Source organism: Capricornis sumatraensis, chromosome 4 (assembly GCF_032405125.1).
Source record: "Capricornis sumatraensis isolate serow.1 chromosome 4, serow.2, whole genome shotgun sequence".
NCBI classification, from domain to species: domain Eukaryota; kingdom Metazoa; phylum Chordata; class Mammalia; order Artiodactyla; family Bovidae; genus Capricornis; species Capricornis sumatraensis.
In genome coordinates this window covers 155868853-155883659 of record NC_091072.1, presented here as the reverse complement: position 1 = coordinate 155883659, position 14807 = coordinate 155868853, and the positions used below count along the sequence as shown (strand labels likewise).

Below are 14807 nucleotides of genomic sequence, written 5' to 3'. Positions count from 1 at the left end.
AAAGTCTTCAGGGAGCCCCTAGGTCCTCTTTTTAGGTTAAGAATTATAGCCTTTTCATTATAAAAACAATACATGTTTTAGAGAAAATCTGGAAACTAAAAGTAAAAATTTTCATAGTCCAACAAACAAAACCCATTTTGTGTTTTGGTAGACTTCCTCCTGGCTTCAGTTGGTAGAGAATCTGCCTGCAATGCAGGAGACCCTGGATTGATCCCTGGGTTGGGAAGATCCCCTGGAGAAGGAAATGGCAAACCACTCCAGTATTCTTGCCTGGGAAATCCCATGGACAGAACCTGGCGGGCTACAGTCCATGAAGTCAAAAGAGTTGGACGTGACTGAGTGACTTTATGGTCTTTTTCCCCCCTGTGTAATATTTTTATATCTTACTTTTTAAAACTTTAAATAAACATTTTCTGCATTTTAAATGCTTTGAAAAAAATCTTCTTCATAATTCCACAGGATTTGATGGGTGAATATAGTCTTAATTCCCTTAACCGTTAATTCTCATCTTTTTGGAAAGACTTACATGTTATTTGTATTCTTTTTCATTTTTAAAGATCTTTTTCTTATGTTGTCATGTGTTTTGCTTTTTAATATCCCATTCCTGGGTACTATGATTAAATATTCAGGTAGGTTTAAATATTTGAGCTAAAAACCAAAAGCACTGCTTTGAAAAGACAATTTGCACCTCAGTGTTCACATGTACCTCAACAGCATTATTTACACTTGGCAAGATATGGAAACGACCTAAGTGCCTATCAGCAGATGAGTGGATAAAGACGTGATATACATATACACACACACATGTACATATATATGTATATATGTGTGTACACACACATATATGTATATGTGTGTGTACACACACGTACACACAGTGGAACACTATTCAGCCATGAAAAAGAACAGTTTTTTTTTTCTTCCCCATTTGCAGCAACATGGATGGACTTGGAGGGCATTTTGTTAAGTAAAATAAGTCATAGAAAGACAGGTACTGTATGATATCACTTTACATGTGGAATCTAAAAATATGCAGCCAACTAGTGAATATAACAAAAAAGAAGCAGACTCACAGACACAGGGAAGAAGCTGGTGGTTTCCGGTGGGGGGCTGGTGGGGGTGGAGAGGCAATATGGATGGACGAGGAATGGGAGGTACAGACTATTGGGTCTCAGATAGGATCAAGGATGTAGTGTACAAAATGGGGAATATAGCCAGTATTTAGATGGAAAGTAACCTTTACAGGTTGTATAAAAATTTTAAAAAATTTGAGCAATTATCTGTTATCAAACAGACATCTCCATATTTCTATGTGGAATCTAGTGGTTAAGGAATTCTTAAAGAAATTTTCTCCCCCAGATTAAGTTGGTACAATATACTTTAATATCTTGTACTCATTAAGTATTATTTCTCAAGATACTTTTCCTTAGTAGTTGGAAGGTAAGCGTGATCTCATAGCTCTTTCTCCTTGCTACTGTTGCCTTTTATCCTATGAGAGGTGTATATGCGTTGGTTTTTTTTATTTCTATAGTATTTTATTTAAAAGTTTATTTTAGTTGGAGGATAATTACTTTAGAATATTGTGATGGTTTTTGCCATATATCGACATGTTTGTGCGTTGGTTTTATTTCAATTGTACATTGTCTTCCTGAGTGATATAGTTGAGGACAGTTGCCAGACTTGAAATCTCATGCACTCTGTGAGCATCAGTTCCGTTCAGTTCAGTCGCTCAGTCGTGTCCGACTCTTTGTGACCCCATGAATCACAGCACGCCAGGCCTCCCTGTCTATCACCAACTCCCGGAGTTCACTCACACTCACGTCCATCGAGTCCATGATGCCATCCAGCCATCTCATCCTGGGTCGTCCCCTTCTTTTCCTGCCCCCAATCCCTCCCAGCATCAGAGTCTTTTCCAATGAGTCAGCTCTTCTCATGAGGTGGCCAAAGTACTGGAGTTTCAGCTTCAGCATCAGTCCTTCCAAAGAAATCCCAGGGCTGATCTCCTTCAGAATGGACTGGTTGGATCTCCTTGCAGTCCAAGGGACTCTCAAGAGTCTTTTCCAACACCACAGTTCAAAAGCATCTATTCTTCGGCTCTCAGCCTTCTTCACAGTCCAACTCTCACATCCATACATGACCACAGGAAAAACCATAGCCTTGACTAGACGGACCTTAGTCGGCAAAGTAATGTCTCTGCTTTTGAATATGCTATCTAGGTTGGTCATAACTTTTCTTCCAAGGAGTAAGCGTCTTTTAATTTCATGGCTGCAATCACCATCTGCAGTGATTCTGGAGCCCCAAAAAACAAAGTCTGACACTGTTTCCACTGTTTCCCCATCTATGTCCCATGAAGTGATGGGACCGGATGCCATGATCTTAGTTTTCTGAATGTTGAGCTTTAAGCCAACTTTTTCACTCTCCTCTTTCACTTTCATCGAGAGGCTATTTAGCTCCTCTTCACTTTCTGCCATAAGGGTGGTGTCATCTGCATATCTGAGGTTACTGTGAGCATAGTAAATATTAATTTAATAATAATGCTAGCTTACTTTACAAAAAACTTTTTAAGAATAGTGGTAGCGCACCAGTAATATAATATTAGTATTCAGCATTCTGTACTCAGTGGAATTGTCCCTTTTCCACGTCTGAACTTTTCGTTTCCTTTTCCGTTTCCAGGTTGCCATCACGAAAGCCAAGGTGGATTTCTCCAGTGTTGTGTGCCTGCCCCCTTCCGTCATTGCTGTGAATGGGCTGGACGGAGGAGGGGCTGGCGAGAACGACGATGAACCCGTTCTGGTGTCCCTGTCCGCGGCTCCCAGCCCCCAGAGTGAGGCTGTTGCCAATGAGCTGCAGGAGCTCTCCTTGCAGCCCGAGCTGACCCTCGGCCTCCACCCTGGCAGGAATCCCAATTTGCCTCCACTTAGTGAGCGGAAGAATGGTGAGTAGATATGGAATTATTGAAATGCATGATTTGAACGAAGGTCTTCATGTTTATGATGTCATAGATCCTTTATTTTATGTCTCTTGGAAGTTTCTTATAATTGTACTATTTCTTACAAAATGGAGAAATAAGAAGTTTAGATGATCACTGTAAGCCAGCATTTCCTGCCTCGATTACCATAATTATGTTCTATTTTTTTCCCTACTTCTTTGCTTCTCCTATTTAGTAATATTTCTCACTTTGTAAACCTATATACACATTTATGTAATACTTATATTAATTGGGGAGCCAAATTGTTTTGGCTAATCTTGCCCTCTTAATTTTCCATAATTTTGGAATCAGCTTGTGAAATGCTACAAGAAAACTCATTGAGATTTTTTTCTTCCAAATGAAGAATTTCAAACATATGATGAAGTAGAGAGTTTTACAATGCACACCTTTATATCCATCACTCAGATTCTACCATTAACATTTTATAATATTTTCTTTATAATAGATCTATCCCTCAGTGCATCAATCCACCTTATTTTTTGGATGCATTTCAAAGTAAATTGCAGACATTAGTACATTTCCATTTTATCAAAGTATAACATTGATACAGAAGAACACAAATTGTAAGCATTGTGGTTGTTGAGTTATCATAAAGTGAATATACATGCATAATTACTACTTAAGGAAGAAATAAAACATTTCCAGCACCCCAGAACCACCCCTTGTGCTTCTTCCCAATCAGTATTTTCTCTTCCTGCCCAGGGAAAACTACCGTCCTGACTTATAGTATAATAGGTTAGCTAATGGGTTACCTTGTTTGTTTCTAAACTTGGGGCTTCCCTGGTGGCTCAGATGCTAAAGAATCCACCTGCGGTGTAGGAGACCTGGGTTCAATCCCTGGGTCAGGATGATCCCCTGGAGAAGGGAATGGATATCCGCTCCAGTGTTCTTGCTGGAGAACCCCATGAACAGAGAAGCCTGGCGGCTGCAGTCCACAGGGTCACAAAGAGCTGGACACAGCTGAGCGACAGCGCGCACGCAGACTTGATGTGAACGGGCTCGGCGTTCCTTTGGTGGCTTCTTTTATGCTTTTGAAATTTTTGTGTTGAACTGTGTGTGGCTTTATTTTCATTGCTGCACAAACCGCTTCATGATTGTAATTTGTCCGTTTTTACTTTTGATGGATATTTGGTTTGTTTTAGTTTGAGGCTATTACGAATCACGCTGCTGTGGAGTTCTTGTACATGTCTTTGGGTGCACTTGTTGGGATTTTGATTTTAGGGGGGGGAAATATACATTGTAAATATTGGGTCTTCTGTCCATTTAGTTAGTTTTATGTCTCTGGTTAAATAGGCCTTCTTTAATATTTAGGCACTGATTTTATAATTTTTTTCCACAAAGGTCATGCAGATATTTTATTAGGTTTGTTCCCTGATGTCTTTTTCTTAGGCAGATAGTATAAGTGGTATATTTTTATAAAATATGTTTTGACTGTTTGGTAGTTGTACCGAATACCAAACGTTTTCAAAACTCCTCTGACTTTTCTACATCATGGCCTCCATTTCCACCCCCTCTGCCCTCTGCTGCTTTCTTGCTGACCCTTACTTGTCCTTCAGTATTCTGTTTGGACATCACTCCCTTTGAGAAGGCTGCTGTCACTCGTCTCCACTGGTAGGTGTCCCTCTTTGTGTTTGCCTGGTTGCCCTTTGTCGTTGTACTTCTCCATCTCCCTGTGTGGTAATTGGCATTCTCCACTCAACTGAGCCTGAAGTCAGACATCGTTACACTCCTCTCAGAACCCTTCAGTGACTTGCCATGAGACCTAAGACGAAATCGTAGTTCTTATGAGGTGGTCCTGGTATCACCTCTGACCTGATTTCTCACCTCTGTTCCCCAGCTCATTCTGTTCCAGCCATGCTTGCTTCCCTGCTATTTCTTGAACGGGTCAAGTATGCTTCCACCCCAGGACCTTGATACTTGTCCTGTTACTGAAGTTCCTGCACAAATGTCATTTCTTTGGGAGGCCTTTCCCACCTGTCTTATCTAAGATAGCACCTCTTGTGACTGTCCTGCTTTGCTTTTCTCTAAGCACTTACTGTGGCTTGTATGTGTGGATTTGTACGTGCGTGTATATGTCTTTATTATCTGTATTCCTCATCTTTGATAGTATTTACATTTCATGAGGCTAGAAACTTTTTTGTTTACAGTGTATATTCTACTCTTGGTTCGTAGCGGGCACCCAGTAAATATTTGTTGAATAAATAGGTGAATGGTCTACATGTTTGTGGCAAGAACTCTGTTTTACATCCATAGTGGGAAATGTAGTAGAAACTCAAGCATTTTTTTATTTTGGGAAATAGTAGACACTCAAGCAATTGTTTGTGTTCTTTTCTCATTTCTAATTATTTCCCCAAGATGGCAGAAAGTTCAGTTTATTTATATGCTAAGGGGAAAGAGTTAGTCCAGAGGGAAAAGCTGGAGACAGAAAAAGAGAAAGGATGACTGATGGAACAAAGTTCTTGGGAGATGTGAAAGGATGGGATCCAAAAGATACTGGCTCTGCCTTGAGCGTGAGTGGGGCCCGGCATTCTTCTGGAATGGGAGGGACGGCGGCGAAGGGGACGACCGACGGTAGACAGCAACGCTCTCGTATCTTGGGCAGGAAGCGGGGAAATTAGCGCTGACGGCTGTGGTGGTCTCAGTGGAGTAGGAGGCAGCAGTTGCTGTTGAGGCGTTGGGGGTGTTACTCTCGAGGCGTTGGTGTGTCTTCAGCCTTTCTCTCTCTGTTCTTTGTCATATAAATCACCGGACTCCCCCCCCCCCCCCGCCATTTTGAGTAACAGCAATTCCCTTCCCTTTATAGTCAAGCTCCTAAAAGAGGAGTTTATGGTTACTGTCTCTACTTTCCCGCCTTCTGGCCTCTGTCCCTGCCTCTCTTCAGAAGCTCCCATTGCCAGAATCATTAGTGTTCTTTTGTTGTGGATCAGATAGGGACTCTTCATTCTGTTTGACCTCAATGCACCATTTGGTTGGCCACCGCCCCCCACCCCCGAAGCTTTTTCTCCAGTGATGTCTGTGACACTGCTCTAGTTTTAAAAACTTGATCTTGCTAGTCACTCCCCTGCACAGATCTTTTTACTTTCTCTGCTTACCTCTCCCTTTCATGGATCACAGCCTTGTCGTGGTGAAGTGGCTTATGTAACTCAGTGAAGCTATAGGCCATGCCATGCAAGGCCACACAACATGTACAGGTCATAGTGGACAGTTCTGACAAAACGTGGTCACTGGAGGAGGGAATGGCAAACCATTCCAGCATTCTTGCTGCAAGAGCCCCATGGACAGTATGAAAAGGCACAAAGTATATGACACTGGAAGATGAGCCCCGCAGGTTGGAAGGTGTCCAGTATGCTACTGGGGGAGAGCAGAGGGCAATTACTAATACTTCCAGAAACAATGACATGGCCAGGCCAAAGTGGAAATGATGCTCAGCTGTGGATGTGTGTGGTGGTGAGAGTAAAAGTCCGATGCTGTAAAGAACAATATTGCATAGGAACCTGGAATGTCAGGGCCGTGAATCGAGGTGAATCGGATGTGGTAGATGAGTAGATAGCTTCACCGAGTCACCGGACATGAATTTGAGCAAACCCTGGGGGATAGTGAAGGACAGAAGAGCCTGGAGTGCTGCAGTCCGTGGGGTCACGGAGAGTCAGACGTGACTTACTGACTGAAAACAATGGCAACGACTGCTCACCTCTCAAGTTTTATTACTCTCCAGTGTTCAGCTGTAGAGGCTTCTCACTTCTTACCTGGTGTCTTTGCCTTGAATGGTTTCCCCCAGAATTCTGGCTTTAACCACCATTATATGCCACTGACTTCATATTCTATCTCCAGGCCATGTCTCTGCCCTGAGTCCAGACTCTTAGGCTTGGCTGCCTTGTGTCTTCACTGATGTGCTACAGACTGAATATGCTCAGAGCAAAACTCATCATCTTATTGCTGTTACTCCCGAATTCTGCATTGTAGGAATTGGGACCACCTTTTACCCAGATGTTCAGAACAGGGAGTTGTTTTGTTTTCTACCTGAATGAAAACGTAAAGAGTTTCATTTGTTTCATAATCAGATAAAGTATAGGAAAAAAGAAAAGCAAAATTCCCTCGTAACTGTGCAGTTCAGTGATAGCCAGTAGGAGCAGTTAGTATATTTTCTGTCATTTTTTGTTTGTTCATTTATTTGTTTACTCTTATACATATATACTCTGTGTAAATTAGTTCCGTGTAATATTATGAGATTTTGCTGTATCATTCAGCTGTCTTAGAAAACATTTTTCTCTGATATTTGAATTGTGTGTGTATACATTTAGCATTTAGCCAGTCTCCTTTGAAACTCTTGCCTTGGTTTTATTTTTTTATGTTGTAAATAAAACTGCAGTAAACATCTTGGTATAAATCTTGGTGCAAGTAACTATAGGACAAACTTGAAGGAGTGGATGAAAAGATAAGGACATAAAGAACACTCTGTCCTTCTGATGGCAAAAGTAGCATGTTTGGGTGTGAAGTTTTTGATTTTAAAGTCATTATTTCCAAATTGTCCTCCAGAAGTAATTTTTAATTCCATCTTCTTTCTTTTTCCTCTTTCCTCCCAGCCACCGATTTTTGTAAATTTCACAATGGTCATTTCTACTGAATTCATTCTTTTCTTGCAGTCTCTATGGCTGACACTTCTTAATAATGGTCATGTTTGGATTACTCCAAGAATGGCCTTCTAAGTCATGTCTCCTTGGTTTAGATCTTGTCCCTGTGGCCCCTGGGATGATCTTTCTAAGCCATAAATGAGGTTGATGCTCTCCTTCATGAAATCCCTTCAGTTCAATTCATTTCAGTCGCTCAGTCATGTCCGACTCTTTGTGACTCCATGAATCGCAGCACGTCAAGCTTCCCTGTCTATCACAAACTCTCGGAGTTTACCCAAACTCATGTCCATCAAGTCCCTTGCTGCTGCTAAGTCGCTTCAGTCGTGTCCGACTCTGTGCGACCCCATAGATGGCAGCCCACCAGGCTCCGCCGTCCCTGGGATTCTCCAGGCAAGAACACTGGAGTGGGTTGCTATTTCCTTCTCCAATGCATGAAAGTGAAAAGGGAAAGTGAAGTCGCTCAGTCGTGTCTGACTCTCTGTGACCCCATGGACTGCAGCCCACCAGGCTCCTGCGTCCATGGGATTTTCCAGGCAAGAGTGCTGGAGTGGGGCGCCATCACTCTCTCCCTTAGCGGATCCCAGTTCCTCCCCTTGTTCTCATCCTGGCAGACCTTCACAGCCAGCTTCTGCCCCGCCCCTCATCTCTTCCTCCTCACAATATAATATTTAGGTTTTCCCATAAGAGACACTTCCACTGCTCAGTTCCACTTCATGTCCTCTTTTTCCTTCCTGGAAGAACCTTCTTCCTCCTCCTCTTCTGACTCTTGTTTCTTTCAAGTCTGGAACCAGGGGAAGGAGCTGCTTCCTTCAGGACCTCTTCCTCAGACTCTCAGGTTAGGGGCTTGCCCTTTTGTTCTTCAGAAGAACCCTGTGCATAATAGCCTACTTATTTGTTACCATATTTGACTAGATGAGAAACTTTGTGAAAGGAAGGATTATGTTTTATTTATTGTGGTATCTTTCAGTTCAGTTCAGTTGCTTAGTGTTGTCTGACTTTTTGAGACCCCATGGACTGCAGCACGCCAGGCCTGTTTGTCCGTCACCAGCTCCCAGAGTTTACCCAAACTCATGTCCATTGAGTTGGTGATGCCATGCAACCATCTCATCCTCTGTCATCCCCTTCTCCTCCCACCTTCAATCTTTCCCAGCATCAGGGTCTTTTCCAATGAGTCAGTTCTTCGCATTAGGTGGCCAAAGTATTGGAGTTTCAGCTTCAACATCAGTCCTTGCCATGAATATTCAGGACTGATTTCCTTTAGGGTGGACTGGTTGGATCTCTCTGCAGTCCAAGGGACTCTCAAGAGTCTTCTCCAATGCCACAGTTCAAAAGTATCAATTCTTCAGTGCTCAGCTTTCTCTGTAGTCCAACTCTCACATCCATACATGACTACTAGAAAAACCATAGCCTTGACTAGTTGGACCTTTGTTGGCAAAATAATGTCTCTGCTTTTTAATATGCTGTCTAGATTGGTCATAACTTTACTTCCAAGGAGTAAGCGTCTTTTAATTTCATGGCTGCAATCACCATCTGCAGTGATTTTGGAGCCCCCAAAAATAAAGTCAGCCACTGTTTCCACTGTTTCCCCATCTATTTGCAACGAAGTGATGGGACTGGATGCCATGATCTTCGTTTTCTAACTTTTTCACTCTTCTCTTTCACTGTCATCAAGAGGCTCTTTAGTTCTCCACTTTCTGCCATAAGGGCGGTGTCATCTGCATATCTGAGGTTATTGATATTTCTCCTGGCAATCTTGATTCCAGCTTGTGCTTCCTCCAGCCCAGTGTTTCTCATGATGTACTCTTCATATAAGTTAAATAAGCAGGGAGACAATATACAGCCTTGACGTACTCCTTTCCCAATTTGGAACCAGTCTGTTGTTCCATGTCCAGTTCTAACTGTTGCTTCCTGACCTGCATACAGATTTCTCAAGAGGCAGGTCAGGTGGTCTGGTATTCCCATCTCTTTCAGAATTTTCCAGTTTCTTGTGATCCACACAGTCAAAGGCTTTGGCATAGTCAATGAAGCAGAAATAGATGTTTTTTCTGGAACTCTCTTGCTTTTTCGATGATCCAACAGATGTTGGCAACTTAATCTCTGGTCTCTCTGCCTTTTCTAAAACCCGCTTGAACATCTGGAAGTTCTCGGTTCACGTACTGTTGAATCCTGGCTTGGAGAATTTTGAGCATTACTTTACTAGCGTGTGAGTGCAGTTGTGAGTGAGATGAATGCTGTCTTTAGTGCCTAGCCAAAAACTCTAATGTACCCATGAATCAAGAAGTGAAAGTCGTTCAGTTGTGTCTGACTCTTTGTGACCCCATGAACTATACAGTTCATGGAATTCTCCAGGCCAGAATACTGGAGTGGGTAGTCTTTCCCTTCTCCAGGGGATCTTCCCAACCAAGGAATTGAACCCAGGTCTCCCACATTGCCAGCTGAGCCACCAGGGAAGCCCAAGAATACTGGAGTGGGTAGCCTGTCCCTTTTCTAGCAGATCTTCCCAACCCAAGAATCAAATTGGGGTCTCCTGCATTGCAGGTGGATTCTTTACCAACTGAGCTGTCAGGGAATCAGAAGGGAGCTTGTTAAATGCAGTTTCCGATTCTGTAGATCCGGGTGAGGCCCGAGATTCTGCATTAAAAATTTTTTTTTTAATTGAAGTATAGTCAATATATAATGTGTTAATTTCTACTGTACAGCAACGTAATTCAGATATAAATTTATGTACATATTCTTTTTCATCATGATTTATCACAGCATATTGAATATAGTTTCCTGTCCTATAGTAGGACCTTGTTTATCCATAGAGATTCTGCATTTCTAACCGGTATCCATTGGTGATGCTAGTGCTATTGATCTGAGTATCAAGGGGTTTGATAAATGTTTGTGGAATGTGTGAGCAAATGAATGAGTGGTGAAACTAAAACTATTAACTCACTGCAACACTGATTTATTAAATCTGAGCAATTAATAAAGTGATTGTTGAGTCTTGCTGGACAGAAAAAAATAACTTGTTTAATTTATGGTTTAGACTGTTTGAAAGAAAGACTGAGTCCATTTCTTTAAAGGTGAAGTATTTTGTGGAGTCATTCTTTTATTGTCTTAATTAGTGATAAAACATTTAGACCAGAAGTCTTAACTACTTTTTTTAAGTTGAAGATCTCTGTAAGTTTGAAATTACATATATAAGTCCAGGGTGTACAGCAGCTGCTTGGGTTGGCTGAAACCTGTGTGAAGGAGCCAGAGGCCTGCTTGCTCGGCACCCTGCCCCTCAAGCTGCTCTTGAAAGGGCGCAAGCTGAAAACTTCTGATCTAGGTCATCTGTCTCTGTTAGTTTGAGCTGTGTCTAAGCCAACCTCTTCAGTTGCTAGAATGGTCTCCTAACTGCCAGGAGCGCCGTATTCATTCATTGTGATCTTGCTTACAGGAGAATATGGACACTTAAATTTGACAGACAAACAAAATGGTTTGTACAGCGTAATTGTCATTTTGGCAGGAGAAAATAAACCCCCCAAATTGAAATTGTATTCAACATTAGAAGGGAAACAGTGGTGAAATATTGGTATTAGAATAATGCTGGAGAAGAGGGGACAGGCTTAATAAAGAAATAATCTATAAGACGTTTGACCTCAGAAAAATACCTTATGGAATGTATAGCAATGGCCAGGAATACTAAGTGCTGGCAGAAATCATTAAAATGGCCATCAAAATCAGATTCTGTTATTATAGGGGGAAAATAGGAGTTATTAATCAAATTAAGAAAACCAGAAAGTTGCAGAAGAGCTGTGTCCATGGTGTAAGATCTTGCTAGCTTCTCTTTTATCCCATGCAGGAGCCAGCAGGTGAATATCTGGACCGGGGCTGTGTTGTCAGCGTCTAGCTGTGCTGCTTTCCTGGCCATAGTTGGGTCTTCTGTTTGTTCATCTTAGTGGTGCTTCTTTCTGTCAAAAGGGGAAGATTATTATATTTTGCAGTAGGTCTCTTTTGCATGGTTATTGGTAGGGAGGTGAAGGTAAGAGCAGAAATGGAAAATCCCTGAGGGGATTATGAAATCGGGAAGTGTGATTTTCTAGAGCAAAATAATTTCTGGGGTTTAGAGGAGGTACTTTTTCATGGATGATGTATGCTGTGTTGAAAAGGTGGAGTGAAGTTTTGCTTCTTCTCAGATCTTTCTTTTAGAAGCCTATGTTACATGGAAACTCACTGCTTGAGCAAGGATTCTTATGGAGTAGGCAGTCAAAGTCCTGATACTTGTTTCCTTAACAGGGGAGATTGGAATTCTGTTGAGAGGAGGTGCCTTTGGTTAACCCGACCTTTACTGACCTAATTGGAAAAAGTTGGGAGAGTGATTCAAGGTGTATTTTAGTCCTTTGTCGTCTTCTAAAAGATAAGTTTGACGTACCTGTAGATTCTCTCCAGCCTGGGCTTGGAGAAGCCTGGAAAAAACTCTCTAATGATCTAACACCGTCCCCTTTGGCTCCAGCTACAGGAGTTCTGGCACACATTGAATGAATGTGTCATGATGGAAAATTTAAGTTTTACTTTGCTTCTTCCTTTAATGGCGCAGTACTCTTTGGCTGTCTCTTTCTTACGTATCCACCCGTTCTTTATACTGATAACAGACTTTCAAGTATGAATGAGTTTCAGAACTGGCTGAGACTGCATAAAGCCTGTTTTCAAGAGCCTCTAGGATGAGAGCTGAAATACGATTTGCCCCCTTTTCTCATTGCAAGTATATTACAATTTAGTTACCTTATAGGCTTTGTGGGCAACCCTGGGAATTTTGCCATATTTCATATTTCATGGCCTTTGTGGGAAAGTACATTCCATATTCCAAATGATCAAATTACAAATGAAGTTTTGGAATATAATCCATTTATATGTTGGGTACTTGCTTATACCCTAAGAGGTGTGCTTCTTGAAGTTTGGGTGTTATGGATTTAAGACACAATAAATAGTAGTTACATGAAATGGTTTACTGGGAAGGCATTACAGACAAAAGTTAGAAAATTTAATGGATGACAAGTTCATAAATGTTTCTAAGAGAAAGGTGGTATTTTGAGATTGTATTCTTGACCTTTTATTTTATCCTTGACTTTTAACATTTTATTTCAGGACAGTCATTTGTACCTTCCTACAGTCCTGCTCCTTTTCACTACTATGACCAGTATGGAAATGATTATTCAGCAGATATTTATAAAGTGCCTAAGAAGATGTTGAAAAGTATAGAGAAGAATAACTTGGACCTCGGCTACTAGTTTTTCCTTTATTTTTAAGTTTAATTTAAATTCATTCATTTGGTTGCCTCAGGGGTTGGTTTCAACACGCGGGCTCAGTAGTTGCAGCACATAGACTCTGTGGTTGGGGCTGAGCGGCGGTGGCTTGGGGTTACTTGCTCCGCAGCACTTGGGATCTTAGTTTTCCAATCTAGGGTTGAACTCCTGTCCCCTGCATTGCAACGGAGATTCTTAACCACTGGACCACCAGGGAAGTCCCCTCTCCTGTACTTTAATGAACAAACCATTAGCTGTTTTATCAGAGCTAACCAATACCAAATTTCTTTGTTTTTCTTTTCCATGTTAGGTGCTGCAGACTAAATCACCACCACCACTGCCCTCTATATTTTGGACTTTCATCATAGCTCAGTTGGTAAAGAATCTGCCTGCAATGCAGGAGGCCTGGGTTCCATCACTGGGTTGGGAAGATCCCCTAGAGAAGGAAATGGCAACCCACTCCAGTATTCATGCTTGGAGAATCCCATGGACAGAGGAGCCTGGCAGGCTACAGTCCATGGGGTCACAAGAGTCGGAAACGACTTAGCGACTAAACCACCAACCGCCACCACCACATACTAAATAATAGGCTAGTCTGTTTATGGGGGATAATTTTGGGGGCCACAGACAGAGGTTGAATACCAGGCACAATTTTGACAATGGTAAGATTAACCTTTCCCTGTCCCTGCTTGGTCCCCCTAGCATCCCTTCGGTTGCTCTCCTGAACGTCTTATATGCTAGGGAACAGATCCATGTTTGGTTATTAAAGCTGTTGAGAACGTCATATGACTTGAATTTTTATATTTTGCATTCTCATTATTGAGAAAATACTTTTCTCCAACCCACCAAGGATTGAGTAAATAAAAACTTGAAATATCACCCACAAGAAATTATTTTTATCTGTACGTGTAGAAACCTTTATTTCTGAATCACAGATTGTTCACGATCCAGCAGTTATGAATATACTTAGAGAACAGCAGGACAGAACATCTGAAGTTAGATCTGCATAGCTGAAAAGTCTTATACTAAACACTTCCCTTAGAATTAGATTGGTGCTGTGTATTTTACCAGGTGGCTCTAGTGGTAAAAACCTGCCTGCCAGTGCAGGAGACACAGAGAGACACAGGTTCGATCCCTGGGTCAGAAAGATCCGCTGGAGGAGGACAGGGCAGTCCACTCTAGTATTCTTGCCTGGAGAAGCCCATGACAGAGGAGCCTGGCTGGCTGCAGTTCATAGGGTCACACAGCTGGACACACCTGAAGCAACTTCACATGTATTTTACCATTCCTGTCTTTCTCTCTCTCTTTTTTTTTTGGAGCAGGCGATAACATATACACAGAAAAGTACATAAATCACGATAGTTTACAGAAGAACCATAAAACAAAGATCTGGGTAGCCACTGCTTAGTTCAATAGTAGCTCACTGTGAGTCCCGCAGAAGCCTCCCATATGCTCTTCTCTGATTACAACACCATCTCTTCTTCCTAGGAGGAACCACTATTCTGACTCCTTGAAAATGATTTGTTTTACCCACTATAAACACATTTCTAAACAGTATAGTTTAGTTGAAGTTTATGTGAATGGCATGATTATATCTTCTTTCGTTCAGTGTTGTTGTTTAGTTGCTAAGTTGGTCCAACTCTTTGCAACCCCAGGGACTGCAGTGCACCAGGCTTCCCTGTCCTTCACTATCTCCCGGAGTTTGCTCAAACTCATGTCTGTTTTGTCAGTGATGCCATCCAACCATCTCATCCTCTGTCTCCCTCTTCTCCTCCTGCCCTCAATCTTTTCCAGCATCAGGGTCTTTTCCAGTGAGTTGGCTCTTCATATCAGGTGGCCAAAGTATTGGAGCTTCAGCTTCAGCATCAGTTCTTCCAATGAGTATTCAGGGTTGATTTCCTTTAGGATTGACTG

The 14807-nt window shown here is 41.9% G+C and overlaps 1 protein-coding gene across 1 annotated transcript in view; it reads left to right on the top strand.

Moving 5' to 3' along the window:
• Positions 1-2887: 2887 nt before the first annotated feature.
• Positions 2888-14807, top strand: part of MRTFA (myocardin related transcription factor A) — a 126487-nt gene continuing 114567 nt past the window's right edge. Inside the window, exon 1 of the mRNA XM_068970389.1 lies at positions 2888-2935. The gene's annotated coding sequence lies outside the window, so the exon portion shown is untranslated. The remainder of the gene's footprint in view (positions 2936-14807) is intronic.